Source organism: Meleagris gallopavo, chromosome 1, assembly GCF_905368555.1.
Source record: "Meleagris gallopavo chromosome 1, MGAL_WU_HG_1.1, whole genome shotgun sequence".
NCBI classification, from domain to species: Eukaryota; Metazoa; Chordata; class Aves; order Galliformes; family Phasianidae; genus Meleagris; species Meleagris gallopavo.
The window spans coordinates 65,365,683-65,392,323 of NC_139404.1; the positions used below are offsets into that span (position 1 = coordinate 65,365,683).

Here is a 26,641-nt window from a genome sequence, read left to right on the forward strand (position 1 = left end):
GTTTTATTTTCCAGTTGTGAAAAAACAAGAAGATACCTAATTGACTTCTCTCCCATCCAATTTCCATCTACCTTTTTCCATACCCTTAAACGCTGGGCCAATCCATAGAGTATTTTTCAAAATGAGAAATGCCTGTAAATACTAGAGCTTCAGTGAAAACAGAGCAAATATCTTTATACTAAGGTACAAGTGCATTTACAGTCTTTTTCTCTGATCAGCAAAACTATTTTAAAGCAAGCTTTTTATATAATTGCTGCTTTTTTTCCTGCATTTACAGAATATGGTCATGAGCAAATTATGAAGTAAACAAACATTAAGAACTTGCAGCTTGTTTACTTCTAGCTCCTGCTTGCGTAATTTGTCTTCTCTTGTGGTAAACTGCTACAGTATTGTCTTCTTTCATTGGTCATAAGTTAGCACATAGGCTGTGGAATAAGAGCGGGTGTACAAGCAGATACCAATCAATGGCCAGTGTGCTGCAAGTTTGGGTCTCATCTTATCTTACAAGCAGGTGTTTCTTTCTTTGAAGAAGGTTGGTTGCTGTTTTAGGGGTATTCCCTTTGGGATTGCTGAGTGGTACTAATAGAGGCTGATGTCCTAAAAAGGAGAGAGACAGTCAACTGTATGAACCTTTTGGGGTTAACATTACTCTTTAATGCACAATATTCATTTTGATTTTCTGCTGTTAGAGAATCAGCTGATTAGCTTAGTTCTCTTGCATTAATGATTTTCATTTCTTTCATTGCTGCTTTTTACTGTTGTCACATCTTTTTTTTTAAACATATATGTTGAACAGACTGAGAATGTTTTGATGTTTTTCACCATGTACAACTACAGGTAATGTGGCTAGAACATAGCTTTAGGAGGCTGAGTTAATTGTCATGGTTAGAAATCTCTTTCAGTGCTCTCAGAGGAATGTCAGTGGAACGAACTCATGCGAATAGGAATGTTCACCTGCAACTGTGAAATACAGGAAAAATAAAGTGCAGGAATGTTACTTAGATCATATTCCCTGAACTCTATAACAGTTTGCAAAGTATCTTGTCAGAATTCCCTCTCCGCTTGTTGAACTTAGCTTAAAAAAGTGTAATGGTAAATAAAAAAAAAACTAATTGTGGGACTTTTTCTAGACACAGATTCCTTCCTGTGAAACTGTCAGTGCCCTATGCCTTCTCTCCCTTTCACTGCTTCCATTATATTGAATCAAAGTGATGCTACTTGCTTCTGTGGTTTACGAGAAGCCATTTGGCCCCTGCCCTGAAGAATAAAAATCTATATTATAAGCTGGAAACACTTCATGGAAAAATTCTGTTTGCCTTCCATAGTTTAAAACGGATATTTATACTACCAGGTATCAGACTTAGGTGGGCTGATTCCAGCTCTAACAACATCCATCCCACTCAATCAGCTTGAGATACCTTAAAACTAGCTCAGTCTCAAGAAGTCTAAAGGCAATAGTTTGACCATGCTTCTCCACATTCAGCAAACTTTTTTGTATCATAACTATAATTCTGAACTTCAGATATGCCCTGTGTGTGCCTGACAAATGCAGATTCTATCAAGCAGACTAGATAATCTTGGCCAAACACAGATGAAAGATCTAGAAACAATTTCAGAGTCATCATAATGCACTATGCAATGACATCTCATTGTGATGAGACAATATTATGAGGCAGGCAGCTCGACTTCTAAGTTTCACCTGCAGAATAAACTGAACTTGGTACTACTTACCCTCCCACATCTCCAGTGGTAGTCGCAGGACACAATCACCCAAACTCCGTTGGGCAAAAATCTAAGTTAGCAGTGCTCCCAAAACCAGAGCACTGCTGCTAGTGCATGTATTTCCAGCCCGTGCTCAGAGGATTAGAGACTTTGACTTTTGGATTGAATTTCTAGACTTCTTCTTTCCTAATCCAACTTTTCTGTGTAGACTGTAACATGAAATTAATGCCTGGAGAACATGTCAAGACTTTTTGGTAGAATATGATAGTTGAAAGTCCAGAAATAATGTCTTTTTAGGATGTGTGTAAATATGAATTAATATTATCTTTTGTCTTCTGTGACAGATAACTTCAGCTTATATTTTTTTTACTATTTTCCTAAAGTTAAAAGAACCAAAAAGGATTAAATAGTCCTATTCTTGAATCACCAAAAGATACAAGGAGTTGGTCGCATTGATATTCTATCATATGTCATTGAACAATGGCCTTATGCTGTTTCATGGCACTAAAAGAGGGTAGCTATGTTAAACAAACCATAACATTCCAGCCTGTTTGGTATACTTGTTGGCAACTCAGCAGCATCCTCCCTCTGAATGCTCTCCTTCAGAGAAACTCAGTGCATGAAATTACGATGGTGTTAGATTGATTCTTCTGGTGAACAAAAGGGAGTGTTTTATTCTCCAACACTTTCAGGATTTAAGCAAAGCCAAATTCAGTAATCTTATTTAGCGATCATCAAAATCTGCTGAAGTCAATAGAAATTTGTAAACTTTGGATGAGAATCCCAGATCATCGCCCATTGCAACTTGTGTTGCATGAAGAACTCCTTTATTGCTTAAGCTGTTGATGCTTTTTTCCCTCTTTGGTAAGATCAGGGGTATAGTCTTCAACCAGTGCAGAGCTTGTGGAGTATTTGAGCTATACCTGTGTAAAGCCTTCTGTGGGAATGCTTATTTGGTCGAGTTGGCAGACTTGGAGAATAGTGTTAAAAGATAATACTTGATAATAAAAATAAAACTGTTCATACTTTTTCAAACTTGACAAGTTCCAGACTACAATTTGGAGGCAATTTCTGGTGAGCTTCACTTTGGAAAAATACAGAAATGCAATTAATGTGCTAAAGCAAGAAAGCTTTGAATGAGTAGTGGTGCAAACTTTCAGCTATAAACGGCGTGGGCTAGTTTTGCCTTGACAGGACTCAACAAAAATGAGTTGTGGTTAAAAGGATTTGATGTCCCATTGGGTACAGACAGCAAACAGTTTGGGGTTTGCAAGGTTTCCTTTAATGTGGTTATGCTTAGACTGTATATGATCAGCCAGCTTCAGGCTTTCAAATGATACTCTTCTTGCTAGCACTCATTTCTCAGATTCTAGAATATCTTCCTTTCTGTCTGTGGATTAAGCACTTCTGCAATTCAGATGCCAAAGTGAGCCTTTCTCCAGAATGATTTCAGGAGAGGGAAATGTTCATCCTGTAGTATATCACAACATTTCATTTTGATTTTTTCTTGAGTTTTCCCTCTGTTTTGTCTCTAGTTGTGCGGTGCAGAAAGTCCCAGTTGTGTATGCTGAGACTTGTATTTTCCTTTGTTCAGTATCTGCTTGTAGCCAAACTTCCAGTTCTGATCCACTTTATCCATTCAACATTGCAAGATACAGAAAGAAGTAGGTTGACTGGTCACCTTTTTCTTTTCAGCAGTTCTAGGAAAGAAAACAGTGCATATTTACTGTAAGATTGTTTGAATGTTTGAAAACAACATCATCAGAACAGCTTAGAGCACTACATTATTCCAGCATTGTTGTGCAGACCTCATGCGTGTTGTGGGACTGTGCTAATTTACTGTACTGCTGCAGACAGGTACAAAAGGACTCATTGTCAACTTGCAGCAGGGTAACATTTCTACTGAAAGTGCAATGTCTATAATGTGAGTGGCTTGTTTTCGCCCTCACTGAAAAACCAGCAAAGAAAACCACAACCTCACAGATTAAAAAACAAAATAAATTAGAAGTTAAAAAAGCACATCTTGCATGATCTTGATTACATTTTTTGGAAGTTCATGATTTGAAAGGTGTTATCCCATTTTCAGATGAGGCTGATAGAACTAATGAAGCTGTATCAACTTTCAGTGCAATTTAGAACTATGAGCACCTACTTTACCTTGAAATTGGACTTCATCTCTCATATAGTTTAAGTGTTCAAATGTTGTGTTCTATTTGTTCTTCAGTGTACCAAGCAAATGTGCTACTCAGTGTGTCTTTCACTTGAAGAATAAACAAATCTAAAATTAAATGTCTATTTTAAGAAGTTTGTTTTTTTTTTTTAATTGGCATTATTTTAGAAAAGCCATTTTGTCATTTTAATAAGCCAGTAATAGAACATCTCCTGGACCACTGCAGTGTTTCAGGTCTATGCTATTTCATCTCAGAGAAGAAGCAACTGTTGCCTAACCCCAGCATTGTCTGTATTACTATTTAATCCCCATGAGATGCAAACTCATCCTTGGATCCTCTGTGTGAGGCTTTGTATAGGCAAACTGTGAAGGCAGATCTTGCCTCAGAGACCTTAGTCTAAAAGTAGCCTGACAGAGAAGCAGTGGGGCCTGTGCCTGCATTGCCCCATCTGCACCCAGCATGCTGGCCACCGCTCTGAATTTGCAGGTACAGGCCTGAACCTCCCAGCTTGGGCCCACATCTAATTAAGTTTGAATGCAGCAGGGTGAATTGCTGTGTGGGTGTACACTGGCACGTGTGTACCAGGGGTATCGTTCCATGCTATGCTAATTAACCGAGTTTTTTGTGAGAGGTGACGAAACCAAACTCTGGTATTTCTGCCTTTGCTGTGGTTGTAATAGAAGTGAGAGAAGTGAGACTTATTTTTAATTGTGGGTCACATTTCTCTTATAAAAACCCTTTGTCTGTTGTATTTGGCTAATGAGACAAGAGCTGAACTGTGACATGATGGATATAAATAACCCATACTGATTCTGCTCTTGTGTTTACTCCAGTAGTCCCATTTGGAATCAAGAGAAGGGAATATTTAACAATAAGTAAGTAAGTAAGTAAATAAATAAATAAATAAATAAATAAAGCAGAATTTGCCCAATTTCCTGATATGGTGAACTGGAAAATGTGTTCATATCATTGTCCTCTCTTCATTTTTTACCTCTGTAAATTTTAAGAGTGTTTGTATAGATCTCCCAAATTCTTCTTTACAAATATACAGCACTTTTACAAGTGGAGCTTCTTAAAATACCAGAACAGCACATTTCACACTACTTCATAATGAATAGATTTGATCATTGTTTTCATGTTTTCAAAAAGCACCTTCCTATGACAGTCTTAGCTTAGCACAAAATTCACTTAAGCTAGAGGCACTTAGGCCATACTTAATAAAGTTGGATTTAAGCAAATATTTAAAGTTAAATGCGTACCAAATGAATTTCTGAATTAGAGCTACGAATACTTTTCAGCACTAAGAAGAGTGATGGAACCTACTTTCATATGTTATGATGCTGAAGAATTAAAAGCTGAGCTGTTTAGCTTTGAATCAGTGAATGCCTTAAGCATATGTCTTGATCACTTTTAGCTTAGCATATATCCCAAAATATTACTCTGGATCAAAATATTACTCTGGATCAAAAGACGTTCCTAGATCTTTTGGATAGCCTCACAGCTGCAGTGCTTTACTTTCGAATACCTTGTCAGTATAAACAAGAGTGAGGTGCCAAATGACCTGAACAAGGAAAAGAAAATCTGAAGTTGAAATCTATGTTCAAAATTCAAAGCTTTACCCAAGATGTACATAGTCAGTACACATTTCCCTTTTATGTTTATAAAACAGATTAAGGCCTGCATGTCAAGTTTAAATTTGCAGACTTCTGGTGGTGTATGTGTAAACACCAAAGTAACATTAGCTTTGCTCTAAGCGTGGTTTTGTTTGCTTTAATGTCCTATAAATTTTACTCTGACATCAGATGTGTTGCTGAGTGTGATGAAGCTGGGGGTAATATTTCATTCAAGTGCAATTTTTGTCATCGTTCAAAACTATGGTAATGCATTTAATGATTCTTATCTATTCTTCAATATATGTGGTTATCTTTCTTATTTTCATTCTCATACATATCTATAGCACTGTCTAGATCTGGAAGATTTGATTTGCTGTATATGTTCAAAGAACAGATTATTTTTATTTTTTTATTATATTTTTATTATATTTTTCTGCAGTCTTCTCATAGACCTTTAAATTGAAGCTGGCACATTTTGTAAATGTGATTTTCTTTCTTGGATCTTTTGAAAGTTGATTTTCTCTGTAGATAAATTAACCTGTGATTCTAATAGTGACTTTGGCAAAATCAGCACAGTGGGATATGGGTACAGGGATTCGTCAGAGCTCTGAATTAATAATTCCATTCTGCCCAGTACATGATTCTGTCATCCAGCTAATTGTATTTAAAGTAACTGACAAAGAACTAGCTTCACTTGGTACAAGCATGGAGAAATCATGACAGAGGATTCACTGTTTGGGTAAGAACTGAATGAAGAAATGCTCAACCCATCCCTGATAAGTGAATTTAATTGATCAGCTGCCTGTCTGTCTCTAGAAGTTTTTTCACTCCATTACAAAGGCAGATAAAATTCCAGAAAGCTAAAAAGGAACATTTTCAGCCATCATTATTTTTTTTCTAAAATGCTCCTTTGTTCAAAGCCATGTGCTCTATATGCTCTGCTTGAGTTTTGAAGTCGTTGTATAAAGTTTTTTTCCATATACATATACATAGTTAGTGATGTCCTTTGAGGTCTCGGTATATGAAAAAACCATAAAAGAAAATGTGCTTTCATTTTTCCCTCTTGTGCACATGGAATGATTATTATTGCACTGCAAAGGTTGTGCGTTTTGTGTTTATTAAACTCTTCATGTTAGAATACAAGTGCAGGTTAGTGTTATATATCATAGTTACATTTTTTTTATTCTTAGTAATAAACATTAATAATGCCTCAGAAATGTGCATGCAAATTTTGGACAGAATAATAGTATGAACCATTCTGGAAATTGAATAAACTTAGGAATGAATGGTAAAAAGCTTCCACAGTGGACTATGTGTTGAATTTGTTTCTGCTTGTATCCTAGCAGTGTATCCATACATTATACTGCATGTTCAGCACAAACGTTTGTTTCTGTCCCTGACATATTTTCATGTGCATATTGCTATACTTGAGTCTTGCCGTGCAGTCGTAGGATGGTCATCAAGCATTTCATTTAATTAATTAGAAATTTAATATATCCTGTCTGTTTAGTTGAAAGCTGAAGGTAACTCATGAGCCAAACTGCCTATGTCTGTGTATTAACTAGATGTGGTTTCTCCCTTCCATTTTTCTTATGAGCTAGTTGACTTTCTCTCCAGATGTTTCAAGGGTAGGGCAGGCTTACTGGTTCTGTTGACAGCTTGGATACAGCTGGGTTTAGGTCTGTAAGACTTGAACCCGGATTTGAGAAAGATGTAGCCTCAGATACCATAACATTTACCAGGCATATTTCTGCTTGGTTGCAGTAGAATTATGTTAAAATCCTACAGAAATAGGGACCTTTCATAAAACTTCAGTGAGCTGGACACGTTTCATTGTAATACAGTGACACTCACTACAAGAATTGATTGGAAATCTTAAAATATTTTTACAACATTCTTGTATAATGAATAATGTTTCACTTTCTTTTCATCAGAATATGTCATCATCCTGCAGTATTTTCCCCAAGTCTATTACTTTTATTCAACATTTAATCTTTCAAGCACATTAGGCAGGTAGCTTCACACTCAAAATACTTCAGCGAGTGACCACGTTAAGCACCTGTCAGCATTTCCAGTGTTGTCTTGAGAGTGCCCTTGGGAAACTCCTAGAGCACACATATAGCTAAACCTCTGGCAACCTTTCAAATTCAGCCATCATTAATTCCATAGCCCCTTTCAGCTTCTAAACCTATTCACCAGCTCCAAGCATGTCAGTGCCACTTCTGCTGCTTGCCAGACTTAGCCAAGCCATCGTTCATCTGGCAAACAACAGGACATGCACCTTTGCAGCTGGCAACTGCCACATCGAATGTGGTCTCCTTGCTCTCCCTTCCCATTGAGAAGCCTGCCAGCTGTCAGACCACCTTTCTTCCATCCTCAGTTCACTGCCGCTTAGCTTTGAGCGTCCTTCATCTTTGTCTGCAGAACGTTTTACCAGATGTTCCTTGCCCAACCACACTAAATTCCCAGTAGCTGCTTCTTCCCCCATCAAAAGTTTTGGCCTGACAGCCCTGTTTGTTTCTTTTGTAGCTTATACGTTGTGTTTTAGAATTTGGGATGCATTTTCATTTGTTTGGGAAAAGCAAAAAACCTTTTCTTTCTGGTACCACAACTAAAAATACTGGGTAAAAACAAAGACTCGGTTCTGTTGCCTTGTGCCTTGTTATGTCTAATACTGTGCACTGCATCCACTGTTCTCTAAATAGGATGGGGAATGGAAGCTAAACATCTCTTGAGATAACACGAATAATAGTTATTGATAAGGATTTCTGTTTTGTTTTGTTTTCGGTTGGAAAGCACATTTTACAGACTAACAGATAAATGTCAGTGAAGGGGTTTTTTATGAAATGTTTGGTTACTGATCTGACCCCTCCTTTTACAAACAATGTTGAATTGCTATCTCAACTTCTTTTTTTTTTTCCCGAATGTTCCCTGCATAAGGGATGTCTGGTGATCTCAGTTTCAGGAAGTGATGCTTGTCAGCTACAGAAAATGTACACTGAAGCAAATAGAGGACAAATTCTGTTGGTGAACTCAACTGTTGGTCATCTAGTAAGCTAAATACACCTTCTTAGTAGCTTATAAGCTAAAGAATGCTATCTCAAATGCTGACTGTTTTTAGTGGATATGGGCAAGCATCTTTTTTTTATTGTACATGATAGTGGCCCTAAAACAAGAAAGACTGGCTATCAATAAAAGTGGTCTGGAAATTAGGATTTTAGTCACAGTAGAGTTCTGCATCAAAGCTTTGATCAGCATCTTGGTGCAAAAACCAATGGACTATTTTACAGAAGAGCTCTGTTAGCTAAATAAGAGCATCACAAGCCATGCTGACTGTAGTATCAGAGGGACAAACCTGATGACCTGGAAGGTCCCTTGTAGTCCTACATAGTGCTATGTAGCAGTTGTATGAAGTGATGAAGAGAAAAAATCAACAAGCCTTGAGATTATTGCTTCCAAAGGGCTGTTACAAGTCCTAGGGATTAATAGGAATATAGGATATTAAGGTATGCATTATAGATAGTGTGTCTCAATCACCTGCATTCTTCTGACTATCTCTGGAAACCTCTGAGAAATCTCTACTAATTTACTGTTCACTAGACAGAATTATGCATCGCTGTTACTTATAAAAGAGCCAAAGGAAATTGGATGCTAAAAATCCATGGCAAAATTTGTTTAGAAATGGCAGCTTAAGCTGTCAGATACCACAGAAGTAATATTGCCCTTGTTCCGCCTCTGTTTTCTTTTTTTTTTTTTCCTGGCTCAGAGGCTAAACATTTTAGTCTGGACAGTTGAAGTTTGCAAAGTTAAAAGCAATCAAAAACAGAAGGACGAAAGAAGAATTTTAGGCAGTCCAATTACTATGAATTATTTCCAGCATCTTGTGTAGCATAAATTATGTTTTCCTTTTGTTGGCACTTGTGAAAAAATAACAGCTATTGATCAGGCCTGTCAGGCCCTCATGGCCTGACAAGATATCTTTACTGTAGTCATGTGGGCAAAAGATTGAAATGATGCTGAGAGAGTGAGATCCTCTACAATCATCTCCTCTCATTGTTATTTTTAGTGGGCTTTTTTTTTAGCTGCACTGTATACAGTAGAACCTTATTAAAGCCTCACTTAAGATCCTCAGATAATCACCCTCACCAGGCTGCTTCTGGGAGATTTTCAGCAAACCATTTTTAAACACAGCAATATATTGATTCCTGAGAGGGGACAAGTGGGAGGTTGCTAATCTGGGCATTTGGGTCAAAGTCAGTGTTCGTGTCCCTGATTCCTTATTTTAGTGGGAGTGGGCAGCAAGCACAGGCATGTCTCTGCCACTGATCTGAACTTGGTTCTTAGCTGTTGGTTCTGGCAATCTGAAAAACTGTATGCTGTAACTGAAATGTAGAGCAGAAGTAGATTTTTACTCTGGTGAAATGGGGGACCAAAGCTGACAGTGGTATGAGGAAGAATTTTAAAGGTGACAGTGGGAGAGCAAGAGGATATAGCTGTTTGTTTCCATTTTCATACCTGAGCTGAGGAATAAGTGTAGTAATGGATGCAGCAGTCTTGTATTTTGGGGCTGTGTGTAAGCGTACTAGAGGGATATGGGCAAGTCTTTTGATTTCGTTTATTCAGGTGGAACAGGTGGGAGGCACAGGTTTTTGAGCAATTTGGTTTCCTGAGATTTCCTTGTCTCCATTAGTTTAGTATCAAGATGCAGTGTAATAACTCACTGTAACATTCCTCACTATCTAGCCTGACTTGAGTGTCTTTTTTTTTTTTCACCACCACTGTCCTTATCTATATCTAACAGCAGTTTTTGGTACTTGAGCAGCAAATATTGCTAAATAATCTGTGATCCCTTCCTGAGATGGATACTATCACTCTTGAGAGCAATTATGGATGTAGAGGTCAGTTGTTCATTTGGTGACAGAGGCCATGAATTTCTTCATGTTATCCATTCAAAGTTCATGGGAAACCATCTGAAGGTAGAAAGATTATGTCAACAGCCATAACATGTAGTCAGAGATCATAAAAATATTGGTAGGTGGGAGCATTTGTGATATTTTTTCTGATTTTCTTCATTGGGGTTCAAAATGTTGTCAAGATCTCCCTGACTTGGGTCAGGGAGAGTTTGAGTAGTAGTGAGAGGCCAGATAGCAGTAGTGCTGGGATACATTGTCTCTGGTCAAGTAGCATATGGAGTTAAAAACAAATTCCTAAAAACAGTTCAAATGAGAAAGGTGTGTCAGATATTAAGAATTGATTAATTATGATGAAGGGTGCTTGCAGTCCCTCTCCCTCATTGGTGACAGCCCTTTTCTCTCTTCTGCCAAGCAGTTCATACTTGGAGCTGTTTCTGATCTGTCATCTGTTCTTGGAGTTTCAGGTGGCATTAGTAGATAAAATTCCCTTTGCTTGTTTGTGCTTGGCTGGGGGATTGCAGCTTTTCCTTTCATATCTGGACTGTAATCCCCATCACTGATTTGTAACTAAGATTATTACAACACATTGAGCATAAAACTGCTATCTAGAAACCACAAAGAAGATAATCACTCTTGCAAAATGCCTTTCTGATTTTTTGTGGATGACATTAACTACCAAGGATGCACCAAACCTGTTTTTTGACACCTTCACTGGCTTCTCCTTCATTGCCAGGTGCAGCTTGGCCAGGTGCAAGAGGCTGACAGCAAGTGATGGTTGTTTGGACATCTGGTTCTGCTCTAGAATAAAAGAGCTCAGCTCTGCTACTGGGCCTTCTTGACTGACCTTGTGCCAGCAACTTCTTTTTCTGCCTTATTTTCCCCTCTTGAGCATAAAAATGTCTTTGTAGCTCAGCTGATCTAATGGTGTATTCTGCTTCTCCCTACAGGTCTTACTTCTACCATATACCCATAAACTATGCAGTTTTGGCACTACTACTATCATGATAATGACCCCTTTTGTAAAGTACTGAGATGTAAAAGTACCATACAAGAGCTTGGTATTAGTGTTATTCTCTCTCAGACTGCTTGATTGTTCTGATTGGGACCCTTAGAGTAACAGCCCTCAAAGTAACTGTCTTGAATATGCCAGGAAGACATTTTGGTACAATTTATGTCTCCCTGCTTCCCTAAATCTGAGTGTACAGATTATTTGAGGTATGGTGCAAAGCCTAGTTCTTAGTTTTTCCTATCAAGAGAGTTATTAGGGTACATCATTTTGGTTTGTGGCTTTTCAGAAGCGTAGTAAGAAACTGAGCTGGAATCCTAGGAGTTATATGTTACAACAGTTAAAATACATTTATCACTAACACTCTTGGTTTAATTGTTGTCACTATTACATATGAGATTTGTGTCCTTTGCATCCTTGCAACTACTTCTCAAAATATTGTATCCATAGTTCTGCTGCTGAGATTTTTTCCTTTATTCCTCTCCTCTGTTAATTTTCAAACTCTTTCGAGGACTAGCTTTAATTCAAAAGGCTTGTCTTTGACTTTAATAAGCTTTAAATAAAATCTGAGAAAAAAATGCCACCAAACACCCCTACAAAAGCAATTTTTATGAGGTTTTGGCTCCCTGTTCTAACTCCACAAGACACCATATTCTTGGTACTGCTTCTCTACACACCTGGCCATCATTAAGTAGTCTTTGTTTTTCTTTTGGTCTTAACCTTGTTTTAGCAAACATAGTGTAATGTAGTACTGGGGGGAGCTTATAAAATAATTAACTTCAAGTAAAGACTGACTGCTTGGTAAACATGCCACCTAGTAAGGCTTATTTATTTCAAGTCAAGCTTAAACATATTGACTGTTTTCAAGCCCTGGCTATCTTGTTTTACAGTGGAATCATTAATTTTCTTTTTCCTTTTTTATTTTCTGTTATGCTCTCTACCCGGATTTTTTTGTTATTGTTTTAATGGAAAGTTACAAGTATATGAGGATTTTCTCAGAGTCCTAGAAAAACCTGGCGGTGTCAAGTTGAATGGCAGATTAAGTGGTTAATATGAACAGTTCCCCCAAATTAAATCATTTCTTTGGATTGAAAAGGAAAACAGGAAAGAGAAACTGAAGGGAGTGCAATATGGACATCATGCATGATCTTTCTCTCCTTTCAGGTAGGAGCTAGCACAGCAGTTTTTAACAATTAGCCCTTGTGTGTTTGTGTGCTTTCCTTCCTTCCATGCTGTTTCACAGTTATCTGTTAGTAACAGCAGTATTATTACACACAGATTAAAAGACAGGCAGCTTTTAGACTCCCTGACAGTTGGCCAGAGCAGAGATTAGAGATAAAAGTTAATCCCGTGAGGTAATAGCAAAAAAAGAGTACAAAGACATGAGATGAGCTGATAATGGTTTGTTTAGGTAAGAAGGCTTCCCCTTCCTTGGTGATTGGCTCTTGCTCAGTGGTGCTCCGAGGGATAGCTTCCCAAATCCTTCCGAAGGTTTATAGCTGCTAGCAGTGGTCAGTGACAGCGCTGGGGGAAAAATATGGCAGCCAGCCGTGGTAAAAAATAATGAAATCATTCTAACCATAAATGGAAGGTGCTGGACCATGGGGGAGATGAGAGATGTTTTCTTCCACAGCTGCAGAGCTATTAGTCAGTTAACACTTGAACAGAGTGAGGTTAAAACAGTTTCTAAGTTGGGCTTGAAAATATCAAAGAAAAGTATGTTTATGTTTCTCGTAAAGGGAAAATAATTTGAAAATGAAATGAAACTTGAGTGTGATCGAGAGTGGTTAAAACATTAATAATCTGATAGGTTTTAAGTTTTACTTCTCCAAGTTTCACTGTTCCTGACAGTTTCATTAAACCTATTGCATGTTCAGAGAAAAAAGTTTTCAAAGATTTTCTTGTATTTCATGTATTTAGGAATGCTCTTAAATCTGTGTGGCTTCAAAAATGAAATTCAAACAAAGCCATCCCTTTATAGTCAAGTTATGAAGGAATATTCAGAAGAAGATTAGAAACATGAAACAAGTGAATCTTTACTTTAGTACAGCCCTATCATTTTGCAGCTAGCACAGATAAATATGTGTTTGAAATAGAAGCTATCTACCAATCACTAGCAGTCCAGCACTTTGCTGCAGTCTCAAAATTGAAGAGGTGGAAATTCGTATCTTTGGTTTTTTTGTTTCTTTTTTTTTTTTAACAATGATTCATGAAAGCAGTAGCATTCAGATTCTTGAGAATAGTAATAATATGATCCCAAAATGATGAATTAGCAAGCTGCAATTATTCAGTTTGCCTTAAAGCTGGCTATTGCAAACACTAAGCTAAGAAGTGAACTGTAATAGAAACAAAAGAGTGCTGTATTAGGGCATCTTGCTATCAGAATTGATATGAAAAAAAATTGCTCTCAAATTTGCTTCTTTGTACTTCTCTTTTTGAGGACAAGAAAGTAAAGTGAGTATCAAAACGCACAATTATAAATAGAAGAACCCCAGAGTGACCATAAAAAAATGAGTTCCTTAAGATGTAATTTATTCTGATTTCTGAATTTCTTTAGTTCCTCTATGAATCTGCTTCAAGAAGTCAGTAAATCAAACTCTGATTTTTTTTTTTTCCTGTCAAGGATTTAATATCTGGATTAATTAATATCTCACTTTGAATATTAATGAAATTTATTTGTGTGATCACAGTAAGTAGGCTTTGGAAGAAGAACTGATGAGAAGATTGGAAACTAACTAGTCAAAATTTCTCCCTAAACTTAGGAGAAAGTAAAACTATTAAAATTAAAATAATAATAATAATACCTTAACACAGTACTCTGATCATTCACTGTAGTGTTTCCCACTCTTTCTGGGTCCTTGGGTTGTGGGACAGACTCAACTAGTAACATTTATAGATTAGTGTTAAAATTCCTGAAATCTGAATATTTCATATTCATGATTCTAGAGACCTTCTTTAGGTTTCAGGCAGAAAATATTAATTATTATAGTACTGAGCCCTTTTTTCTGTAGTTATACTTAAGTACTTGTGAGAAGCCATCTAATTGTGGAATGAAAACAGGGCTCCATAAATCAGTAGTATGATAGGTTTATTTAAGGGGCTCACCATCTTTCAGGAAATATTCGTTTCCTCCAAAAACAGAAGCGCAGACTGCTGCAGATACATTATAGAGCCACAGACAATATATTATCTTTTGATGTGTCAGATCGTAGCGTTGAGGCAAGGTTTCCACATGAAGTAGTGGTATATCCTCCTATAGAACAGTACCTCTGGGATTGTCTTGTGTGGTTACCAGAGCTGCAGATACTTGCAAGATACTAATTTTGGAATAAAAAAGGAATGATAGGCAGGAGTTTTCATTTCAAAGCTTCCTGATGGGAAAAATAGAACATTTTTACAACATTTTCAATTTGAGCCTTTCCCTATTACAAGCCTTTGTTCAAATATGATGCAGTTTTGCATCCATCTCAGTTTCAGCTCCTGTAAACTTGCCAAGGTGTGTCATGTCTGTTTTGTTTTAGCCTCATTTTCTCATTTTTGTGCCTGAACAAGCAGGAAAGAGAAGTCAGGGTCCAGGGACTGTCCTTTTCCGAAGGGACTCAGCTGTGTTCCTCTTCCTTATGTAATTCTGAAGCTCCTTGCTTCAGGCTTAATTAGATTAGGACAAAAGTCAGAGTATGAAGTTGTAAGGAACTGTGGTAACAAAATTTAGCCTCACTTTTTTTTCTTTAGAACAATTAGACAACAAAAGGAAACGGAAGGAAAAATACCAGCCTCTCCACTTGCCAAAAGAATTGTCACATTCCTCTCTACTGTTCAGATGTAATTCACATTTTTGGGTAACAACCCACCATAGCTTTCATAAACAGTGCTAATATAATTTGCTTCTAATAGAATTTCATGGTGTACATAGCTTGCAGATAATTGGTTTAGGAGTAAATTGATGGGAGGGCTTTTCTGCAGTGTCTCCTTTTATCATTTGCTGCTACTATATGTCATTCAGAGTCCAACTCAATCAAGAGTCTATTACTGATAGCTGAACAATGTGGTGCCTACAGATCTTTTATGATGCAAAAGTGGTCAGTTGTATTGTGCATGTTTCAAAAGGCATGACAGGGGGGAAAAAAAAAGAACAAAAGAAAGAACTTCACATACCAGCTTTTAGACAGGAAAGTGAATCATTAGAAATAGTTTTTTTGGCTACACGTTTCTTGTTTAAAATTCTAAGTTGAGTACCAGAGCTTCAATATTTTCATTTTTTTTTAATGAATGTCAAATAAGTGTTGTGAAGTTACACTGTCACTCCATTAAGTATGTCGGGGCTGTCATTGGCTTCACAGGTACAGGATACCAAATATTTCTCTCTGCTCTTAATTTTCTTTTTGCACTTACTTCTCACCTAAGAATGCGTCTCAGTGCTCCACATCTTCCTGAGTTTTCCCAGACTGAGAAATGAGGGAATAGGATCATTTAAGCTCAGTGCATCACAGATTGGTGCTATTAGATTCGCTGTTCTGTATGAGTATTGGGCACTTGTGTGAGGAGTCTTATTCCTTGTCAGAAGGGAAATGCAGATAATCCAAAACCCATTTTTTTTTTTTTTAAATAAACCACATAGTTTCTGGAATGTCTTCCTTTTGAGTGAGTAAGTTTGTTCCTTCTAGGTCTAGTGTACTATATACCTGAATAGTATCTATCATTTTCTTTCGAAGTGAGAAAGATTGGGAAAAATCTTCCATGTTCCCTTACTTCGGTCAAATTTCACATAAGGACGATGCAATGATATGATTCTCAGTTTAGATGATATTCAGATCTTTGTTCACTTTTTCTTGACTATGATAACCTGTAAATTAATACGTAGATTAATATTAAATTAATATATTTTTAAAACATCTCCTCTGTATCCCTTGATATATATGGTCATGCATGCCAGAGAAATAGCTGCTTTTTTATTCCATTGGTCTGGACCAAAAAGATGAAGTCTTAAGCTCCAGGAAAGTCAGGGAGAATTTAAAAAATACCCACAACTTTTCATATGTCAGGATCAAAGTGTTTTATCTGAACTGCCATATTTCCTAACTGTAAAAAAGCCGCACTGTCAAATGAAAATCAGGTTTTGTATTCAGAGATCAAATTCTAATTGCAGTAGCTTCACTTTGGTACCATCAGAGATCCCCTGCCACACTTCTCAGATTAAGAAGTTGTGTTTTTCCTACATGATATCATTGTGTAGGTAAACAGCAGTGATTCGTGCTGCTATTGTACAGCCCTTCACAAGACTACGTGCCTGGAGATGCAGTATTACCACTGATGAAATGCCTTCACTCTGCATCAAACAGCTTTCATACACTGTATAATATAAAATCAAAAAGTAAAAGTTTGTCTGTGGCTGCTCATACTGTTTTGTGTTAATAGGGCAGTAGGAAACAGAAATGAATAAAATCCCTTTATCTCAAAAGTGAACCCACAAAAGATTTTAAGTCACTTTATTTTCTTGCTGTTTTCAGAAACAAACTTCTATAAAGAGTTGATCAATTTGATCTCAGAAAATAGTCTCTTACAAAAGAAGCTTTAAGCAAGATCTCTGTCAGTCATTCACAGGAAGATGTAGAGGATTTGGGTTCTACTTTTTTTTTTTTTTTTCAGTCTTTTCCAACCTCCTACGCGTCTGGGTTATAGGTGGGATCAAGTTGGGAAGCGTTAAAAATCAGAGAAGAACAATTTTTGGTATGCTTAGCGTTTATCCAAATGTAAGAAAAACCTTTCCAAAGGCTTTCAAGTGAACTTTCACAATAGTTCAGTAAATCTAGTTGATGTGGGGAGTCTCGGCAATGTTTATAATTTTAAGGAATTATCTGAACTTTCAAAGTTTTAATAGCTATCCCCATCACTAACAGCATAGGTCTTACATGACTGGCGACGTCAGTGAGCATACAGCTTTCCCTCCATTGGCTCTTGGCTACTGTTTTGCTTGTACGCTGCTTAGTGTTATTGAGGGCAAATAGATTTCACTTGCAGCTTGAAAGCTTTTGGGTGAATGTGTGTGCATGTGTGTGCACGTGTGTGACAGGGGAGGGGAGGGGGAGAATCGCACCTGTATGAAATGTACGGGTGAGAGAGAGGCGAGGATACTGAATGGCAACATTTAGGCATTGACTGTGACATTGTATTAACCTTTTTAATGGATGTATGTAATAAAGTGACATGTAAATGGAGCACAAGGGGAGATATGACACTATATCTGGAAAAGGATAAAACAGCCAGTGAATACTGGGCTATTATAGCAGTTTGCAAACCTTGGATAAACTCAGTCAGCGGTTGTATAATTGGTTATTCAATCCCGACCCTTGTTCACAGCTCAAAGCCAGGAACACTGAGACCTGTTGCCAATTTGAGTGAATGCAGTGACTGTGCTCGGCCGGGGCCTAGCGCTGGAGCCAGGCCTTTTCCTGTGGGCTGGTTTCCACCATGTCTGGGACTGGCGCGGTGACAGTAGCCCTTTTGTTGTGAAAGGCTGGCTGGTACTCCCCTCCTTTGCAAAATGTCTAACAGCTACACAAATATAAGAAAATAGGAAAAGGGACTTACTGTAGCTTTTCTCTCACCGAGTTAAATGTAGAGGCTGTGAAAAGGACGCAAAGTCCAAGCAATAAGGGAAACTGAAGCATGCTCTGAGAAGTCATGGCTAGATAAGGGAAGCAGCATGTTCCTCCGGTGTACAACGTGAACCGTGGAGAAAACGAGGCTGTCTTAAATAGCGTGAAATGCAAACTGTGCATCCAGAGTAGGGTTCTCCTCTTGCAGAGCATTCTCTCCTGCACGTGCGGTTGCCCCCTGGGCTGCACCGAGCAACCCAAGAAGCCTGAGGGAGAAGGAGGCCCTGTGAGGCTGCTGCGGTGCTGAGCACAGGAACTTCTGCATGGAAGCACTGCACAAAAAGCCTCGGAAGCACCAGTAGCGCCGTCGTGGGTTGGTGAGGAGATTGCCTTCATGGAGGCAGCATGGTACGAGGCAGCTGGGGACAAGCAGGAGAGCGCTGCGAGTAGCCCAGTGCCCTCCACTCACATCCCTGCACACACGGCTTCCCAGCAAAGGCAAGGAGATATTTATGGAATGTCCTGACTCAGAGGCCAGCTGTTTCTCTTCTAGTAAAATGGTAGTTAGAAACAAATCAGAAGAAGGTTTGATTTTGGTTGATGAAATAATGAATATTCAGTAATATATATAGAAGATGAGCCCTGATGAGCTAATGGTCCCTTCTGGTTTCCAGCTTTTTGTGAATGAGTCTGCAGTGCTATGAATCTACAGCTTCTCTTTTCCCCTTCTCCCCCCTGTTCTCTCAGCTGTCAGCAGTAGGATCTTGCCCCTTTGTAAGCATTGTAGTTTCCAAATGTGCTAGGTTACACAGTATTGTTTTTGTCACCTCATGGAACTACATCACCACAGAGAGAAGGGAGCTGTTGATTGTGCACAATCTTTTAAAGTTACAAAATAACATCGAAGTAATGGTTAAAATTTGCCTCTATAACACAAAGGGATGGGTTTGGGAGCTAATCTCTTTGCCATTCTGATTTACTCTAGTTCAGAGAAAATAATACAGAGTGCCCGATTTAATGAAAGGCTGCAATTCAATCAAGAGGTTCCGCTGAGGTCATATAATATAAATGGCTACTGCACCTCTTGACTGAGTTACAGCCTTGATAATTCAGTACTTTGTTGTTATTTATGAGGGTAACTTTTCAAAGTAATCTGCATATCTCCCGCTAAAACCTGCTTTGAAAATTTTGTGCCATGATGTCATTGTAAAAGAATTTTTTTCTTTTAGTAAGAAAAGAAAGAAGAAAAAAAAAAACAGCAAAGGGAGGGGGGAAAGGAATGCATTGTTTTAGAATAGAAAATTAATCACTTGGAAATGGACTAGTTATTGTGAAGCAAATGCAGAAAGAGTATTGAACTTGTAATACATAAGAAAAACTGCAGACACTCCTGCCGAGGCTTTTAATGGAAAATACACCACACCATCTCATTATAAACACAGCTATGGGCATGAGGAGTTGTAACAGTGGAAGAAAAGTGGCATTATGGAAAAATATATTTTTTAAAATGATAATTAATGTTGCTCAACCTTAATTGAAATATCGTATGAGCAGAAATTCATTGTAGTGGGAACTCCTGGAATTTGGATGTTTTAGGTGTTTACATGAAGGATATAGTATTGTATCTTGCTGGTGTAAATGGTATGGTTTAATGGTCAGAAGTCCAGTACACTTGGTCCATTGAAGCCTATCCCAACTGACGTTGCAAAATCCACTCAACATACACCACATTTTCTTAACCTCTCAAATTTTATCTGTTTTACATTACAATGCAATATTGAATGTGAGGATAAAGCACTGATGTCTCCCTTAGGTCAATGTTTTCAATTTAGTGAATTGTAGGTGTCTGACTGGAGAGTCTACAGAGAGTGTAGAAGAATAAATGCTTGAGATGCCTCATTAATTTAATGTAGCTAAGAGAGTAGTGGGTTTAAAGGATTTTGTAGTAGCCCCATGGAGAACTACCCAAATGTAATTTAAATAGAACAGAGGAAAGTTTTTATTTCTTCATTTTCTCCAAGTTAGAAATGTTCAAAGTTGTAATAGCTGCTTCTAGATGTTATAAACATACAAAAAGAATCTGAAATACATATGGAAACAAATGTTTCAATGAAATTCAGATCAAGGCTGTGCAGAGAGCCAGCTTTACAGCTGAGGACAGGTAAATGGGAGAGGGAAGAGGGGAGAGAAATATAATGCACTGCCTACGAAGTAAACCACAAATCATGGTGAGCTACACCTCTTCAACTCTGAAGTCTTGTAAAGCAAAATAATTTTCTTTGATCGAATTTTTGGAATTGAAAATCATTCACAAAATTCACTAAGAATGGAAGAATTCCTGTTGCCAAATTTAGAACCCACTTCATAGGTTTCATTTAGCTGTAGTAGGAATTTGTAAATTCAGAGGCCAAAATTATTAAAAATCTGGAAAAAGTTTCATTTTGGAATTGGTGCATTACATTTCACCATTTCATTTTTCTGCTTGAGCTTGAATGAGAGCAAGATGGTTTTTGTTTCTTTTTTTTTGTTTCTTTTTTTTTTTTTCAAATAAGAATCTATTATTTCCATGCAAAAATATCCTAGTTGATTGAGCAGTACTTATTTTCACCTTTCTGTGAAAAGCAATCATTTTACATTTTCCTAAATACCTTGGCCATATAAGAAATGATATACTGGTTCTTCTGTTATAGATAAAGCAAAAGCTGATGGTGTCATTTTTAGCACTGTTCTATTTTCCACTACCTACCCACTGTCTTTGCAAGGATAGGCATAACATGTTCTATATTGTTTCATGCAGCGTGACCTTAAGTTTTTTAAATTAGGCTATCTTTTATATATGCCTGATTCAGCTTGTGTTGAAATAACTAGAAAGATGTAACAGGAATTAGATGGGACCCTCCAGGTCCATCATCTGCTATAACGGGGATCAAGAAATACATGAGCAAATGGGAAGGTTTCCCAAAGACAGGTGATGGTCTGTGAGTGATCTGGGAGGGGAGACTCTGTTTTACACAAAGTGCCTATTAAGGCACTCTCATTTCTTCAGCAAGGTAGTGGGAAGCTGAGTAAATTGGTGGTGTAGTGCTTAATGGCTGTGTTCATGTAACCAGGAGGCTCCAACTTTAGTTCGGTGGTTAGAACATAGGAGAGAAGGGAAGCCAGCACAGAATAATTCTCCCTTTCTTTTCTGTTCTTCTCTGTAACCATTGTATTTTACATGGCATTTGACCATGTCTATTTGTCATTCATGTGGCTTATTCCACCACCACCATCACCCCCAGCCCCGAGTATGTTGGAAAATGCTGTTGAAGAGGGAAAGAGGGAGATGGAAGGGCACGATTGTGCAGTTTTTGCCACTTGCAACTCTTAAGACTTTGCTGAAAGCTGCAGTCGTCAGTGTGGTTATGCGATACAGATTTATTCCATCGGCTTTCAAGGTATAGACTGCTTTCATTTATGCCATAGCATCCCCACAGGATTAAGTCATTTGTTGCTCTGGCATTCTCTTAAAGCCTGGTCACAAAAGAGAACTTTCTGAACAATGGACCTGTTATCCTATTCAGCCCTTTCTGATCTATTAAATTCCCTGTTACACCATTCTGCAATTACTCCACACCCCACCTTCCCAGACCCCCTGTTCTCAAGCAATCTGGGAATTTGCCCTTGTCATTTGCCTCACTCCACGGGAGCCCCGCATCCCTCTGTTTCCTCCCCCCCACTGTTGATACTGACTCTGTTCTTTTCTGTGCTTGGCATATTCATGCAGTTTTTGGTTTTGGTTTGACTCTCCTTCATACCTTCATACCAGAGAAAAATTTAATATCTATTCAAAGAATTCTCCATCCCTTTCAGATAGATATAGGTTTTTAAAGTAAATATTCCCGTTTTATTTCAAGGTTGAAAAAGAAAAACAGAATTGCATGCAGTTCTTTTTCCAAATGTTTCTTAATAGATACAAAATAAATTTATATGTAAACATATTGTTGAACACTGTATCTGTAAGAGAGGTAGGCACCACATGTGAGAGGTCAATTTTAGCCACAAAATTAAATCACAAAAGGTATGATTCTGTATAACAGTTTGGTAATGCTATCATTCAAACAGAGTTCATTAACTCTGTATTTCAGGTATGTGAATGGTAAAATTGAGGTAAAGTTGCCAGTGGGATTGGATTCATTTATTTTTTTCAGACAGCACCAGCAGTTTTCTTACTGAATTTTTTTCAGAGCAAACATTAAAACTTAGCTGAGTTTCCTAGAGACTTGGAGTTTGTTTGAATCAAAGTTCTAAGTTACCCCTGAAAGACAAACAAGAAGATAGACTCAGGAAACCCAGCAGTCAAGCTGCACAGCTCTATTCTCAGATCAGTTCTTTAGTTCAGTACTCTTCATTTACAGATTTGCCTTAATTTAAAGGAGCTATCTCTACCAAAAAGCACCCTCTTTTATTGTCAGGAGGACTGGGTTTAGGTCTTGCAAGATCGTATTCCAGCTTCATAAAGGTTTGTTTCACTAATTCTCAGACCATGCGTTATGGTTTCTGTGTTCTAGTTCTTTATTCCACTATAACCTAAGTGATGTTTGAGATCATAGTCACCGAAGGAAGTTTGTTTAACAGGTAGATCCTATTGTGGGTTTTGAGTATAAGATCAGTCTTGGGAAAGATAGTGCAAAGGTTAGAAGTGTGGGTTCATAAAGAACCATGTTGTTGGCCTAGGTGATTTGCTGCCTTCTGGACCAGTTGGAGTTTTTCAGAGGACACCTTGACTAGTTCCTAGGGATGGAAAGTAGAAATAATCAAGACAAGAGGATACAAATATGAACAACACTGATACCAATTTTCTGTATGTTAAAACAAAGTGATGCTTCTGCCCATTCACAGCAGATATCTAATGTCTTTCATCCCCATACCTAGGAAGCAAAGAATGAATAGGATCCTGAACTAGAGATGTTGCAGGGAAGGTAGTCCTTTCCAAGTGATTCTCTCTTCCTCTGAACAACTTCATTCTGCTTCAGTTCACTTTAAGCCTACTCTTCAGTGATCTTGTGGGACACGACGTGAATGCTTTGGAATTGCAAAAGAAATTGGTTTTGTTTATGAGGAAGACCTCATTTCAGTCATCCGAAGAATTACCTAGGAGCAGGTCTCTTCAAACAGGTAGTTTAGATATCTGGGAGGATGAGTATATATATACCTCTCTTGTTTTTTCCATGAAACAAATTAGCTCCCAGGGAAACAAGTACAAGTTTATTGGACAAAGCAGCAGAAAACTAACTATAGATGGCAGATCATGTGGGTGGTAGCACAGAGGTGACAGGATTTTTTTTTTATTTTAAAGTAACTTCCCTTCATCAGAGGAAATGTTGACTTTCTCCATATTTCTGAGGTCTGTGGGTTTTGTTTTTTGTTTTGTTTTGTTTTGTTTTGTTTTTTGCCAGGAGGAATTTAGCACCTCTTGTGTTGTCATCCTTCTGTAAAGAACTGAACAGGGAAAGGCTTTAACTTTTGGAAGGGCGTTCTGTTTCTGCCCAGTATTCCCCTTCTTGGTCCTTGGTGATTCATGAATGCAGATGATCTTTCTTACGGAAACATCTGTTTACAGAGGGAGCTGTAGTGAACTGAGGTAGTCTTAAGCTTCCTGAAATGCTCTGAAAAAGTTCTGCTGCAGCGTATGAGTAAGATTCCTCCCTGATTAAAAAAAAAAAAAAATTAAAAAAAAAAACAGATTTTGTCTTTTGTCCCTTTAGAGTGGTAGCAATGTTTTGGAGGCATGGTTTATGCTTGAATCTAAATCCTCCTGTCTTTTCTGACAAGCAGAAGTAAGTCCATGTTACTCTTCCATTCCTCTTCCGTCTCATGTTTGCCTGGACTACTGCAATTACATCCTGAATGAGTAGGCAGGAGGAGAAGGCCATGTTTGGGTCCATTTTCAATAGTCTCAGGCGGTGGCCAAAGAATTGCACTGACTGTCCTACTCCTTCAGTGCATCGCATAATATAAGTGCATTTTGGTTGAACCACTTATGTATCTTGATGCTATTCCCTGGCTCAGGAAGAAAAATGCTAGATCAAAAGGAAACCTAATGTATTTCCTCTCCTTATTTACATTGAAAATAACAGAGTCCAAGAAATCCATGAATGGAGACAAGTGAGAACAAACAGAGCAAGTTGTCAAGGCAGATGGGATGCTGTACTTTGGTGGAGAAGCCTGTGTGCAAATCTTGGAAAATTATTTTAAGCAAGTCCAATGACATTAACTTCAATAATTTTCACTGAATTCAACATAATGATTCCATGTAAATATCATCTACATCACAACTAGCATTCTGACTTGCTGCAAAACTACCTGCATTTCAGAAGCTCTGATTTATGTTGTAAATCCTTTTATTATTACTATTATTGTTCATATATTTCTGGCATCTGGCAATCAATGGTTGAGATTTTGTTTTCACATATGTTGTGCAAGAGGAGTTCAGGATGTGTAGTTGTTTAGCATCAGGCGTATGTGCTTTAATTCTCACTTCCAGTGGCAAAACAGTCTGTCATACTTTTAAAGAGAACAGAGATCTGAGCCTATTGTATGCTTTCTTGGTTGTTTTGGAAGGGGATATCCTTTTTAGTTTTTTATTTTCTATTTTTTAAATCCTTTCAGTGGTTTTATTAACATCAATGAGTATTTTATGGTTCTTTCAGTGTCATCATTAAGTTCATATTATAATAGTACGCATTTCCTCTAGGAAGTACACAGCCAATCTGATGACTATAGCCCTTTCACTACAGAATTGTGGCAACTTGTAATTTAAATAAATAAGTCCAGATGATCGAAAGATACATATGTTCTTACCTCAGTTTGATTGATAACACATAATTTTAAACCTGCTAGTTCCACATGTCAATATTTTGATGGGTTTTAGTATTGTATTTTCAACTTTCAAGCATATCTGTGCTTCAGGTGACTTACTTGCTCATTTGCTGATTTTGTCAGGACATGGAATTGCCTGATTTGCTTTCACAGTCACTAGTTTCCCAGTACAGAGGCAGTACAAGGTTTGCATTTGATGAAGATTATCTGTCACAGAAAGCTTACTAATTGAGTCACCTCAACTAGTAAATATATGCATGTGAATGCATGCATTCATTATTAGGACAAGAAAACATTTTGGCACATTTTTCTGTCCTAGTGGTAAATGGATACGGTCACTTTCATTTAAGGGAAAATTAACTTTTCTTCCATCTGCCATTGTTCTCCAAAGAGGATTATAACACAGTTGGTGAAATGCTAAGAATGGTAAAGAAAAATTACGTTAGCCTTAGAAGAGGGAACATCTTATTTGTTACCTAAGCTTATAATTATCCTGCAAAAACAAGTACTGAGGGTGAGCCCTTCTCTCTGTCCAACTTGTAAGTCCCTTACCTTCTCTGTCACTTCTCGCAGTTTAACTAATGGTCATATCTTGATTCACCCCTCCCCACCTCCCCTCTGCTGACATCATAAATTATCCAGATCTAAATGGACAACATTCATTAGCTGTGCACTTTACAGAAAGAGCTAGCTCAGGAGCTAAGCACTCGCCCATTTTTATTAAAAGTTAAAAAGCTCCTTGCTGTCATGGAAAGGGGAGGTTGGGGGAGGTACAATAGAGGACAGTGCCGCGGAGCTAATAAATAAAAATAATAACTATTACCATTGGTTGAGTGACCTGGGGAAAAGAGCACTACGGAGCCATTTGTTGTTCCCTTTCACTTGTCAACAGCAGTGGCTTAAAAGCCTTAGCCATTGTTCAGGGCCTAATAGCACCTGTTGGGAAGATAGGAAGACAGCTGTCAAAAAAAAAAAAAAAAATAGAGGTGGGGGGAGGAGGGTGGAAGCCAGTGATTAGTTCAGTAACGTGTATGTTGATGCAGCTGCAGTAGGACATTTCACGGCTTAGGTTCAGAGGTGAGGTCTCATCCCTCCCCATGTCTCCAGGCTCTTCCTCTTCTAGCAGCAGGTTTCATCCCAGAGCTCACTGGTAAGGCCTCAGAGCCCAAGCCAAACATTTACCAGGCTGCTAGCAAGAGGAACTGATCTGTGCATGCTGTTTTCTGAGAAAGTGAGAGTTAACAAAAAGAACAACACCAACAAAACCCCAAAACCAAGCCCCAAACCAAACCGCAATGGCAGAAGTTGTGGCTTTTTGACCAAATCACTTGTTGCAATTTTCCTGTTATCCCTCTCTTGTGTTGGCAAATAAGGCTCTTCTTTGTCAAAATAAAAGTGACGTGTAAGAAAGACGCGGAGGTAATAAGCTTCAAGTACCAACGGCTCCCTTTACAGGTGATAATCTAAGGGCCAACGTTCCCTACATTTCGGTGGTGGGAAATAAAGGCTGTGGCAGGAACTGAAGGATAGGCTATTTAGAAAATGGTTTTCTCAGCTTCATCACTTACAGTTCTCGCTTTTGTCATTTTGGTGGAAATTACAAGGACTTCAGGCCTCATTTTTTTCGTATTTTAAGAAGCTACTTTCAGGCTTTCAGGTTAAAAAAAACCTACAGTAGTAACTGTGCGTAAAGTGTGACGTTGCTATTGAATTTCAGTATTTGGATAGTTGAAAATCAGAAGGATTTCTTGGAACTTCT

At 38.0% G+C, this 26,641-nt stretch overlaps 1 protein-coding gene across 19 annotated transcripts in view; it reads left to right on the forward strand.

Moving 5' to 3' along the window:
• Nucleotides 1-26,641, forward strand: part of SOX5 (SRY-box transcription factor 5) — a 639,945-nt gene that overhangs the window by 442,330 nt on the left and 170,974 nt on the right. The gene's annotated exons all lie outside the window — the stretch shown is intronic.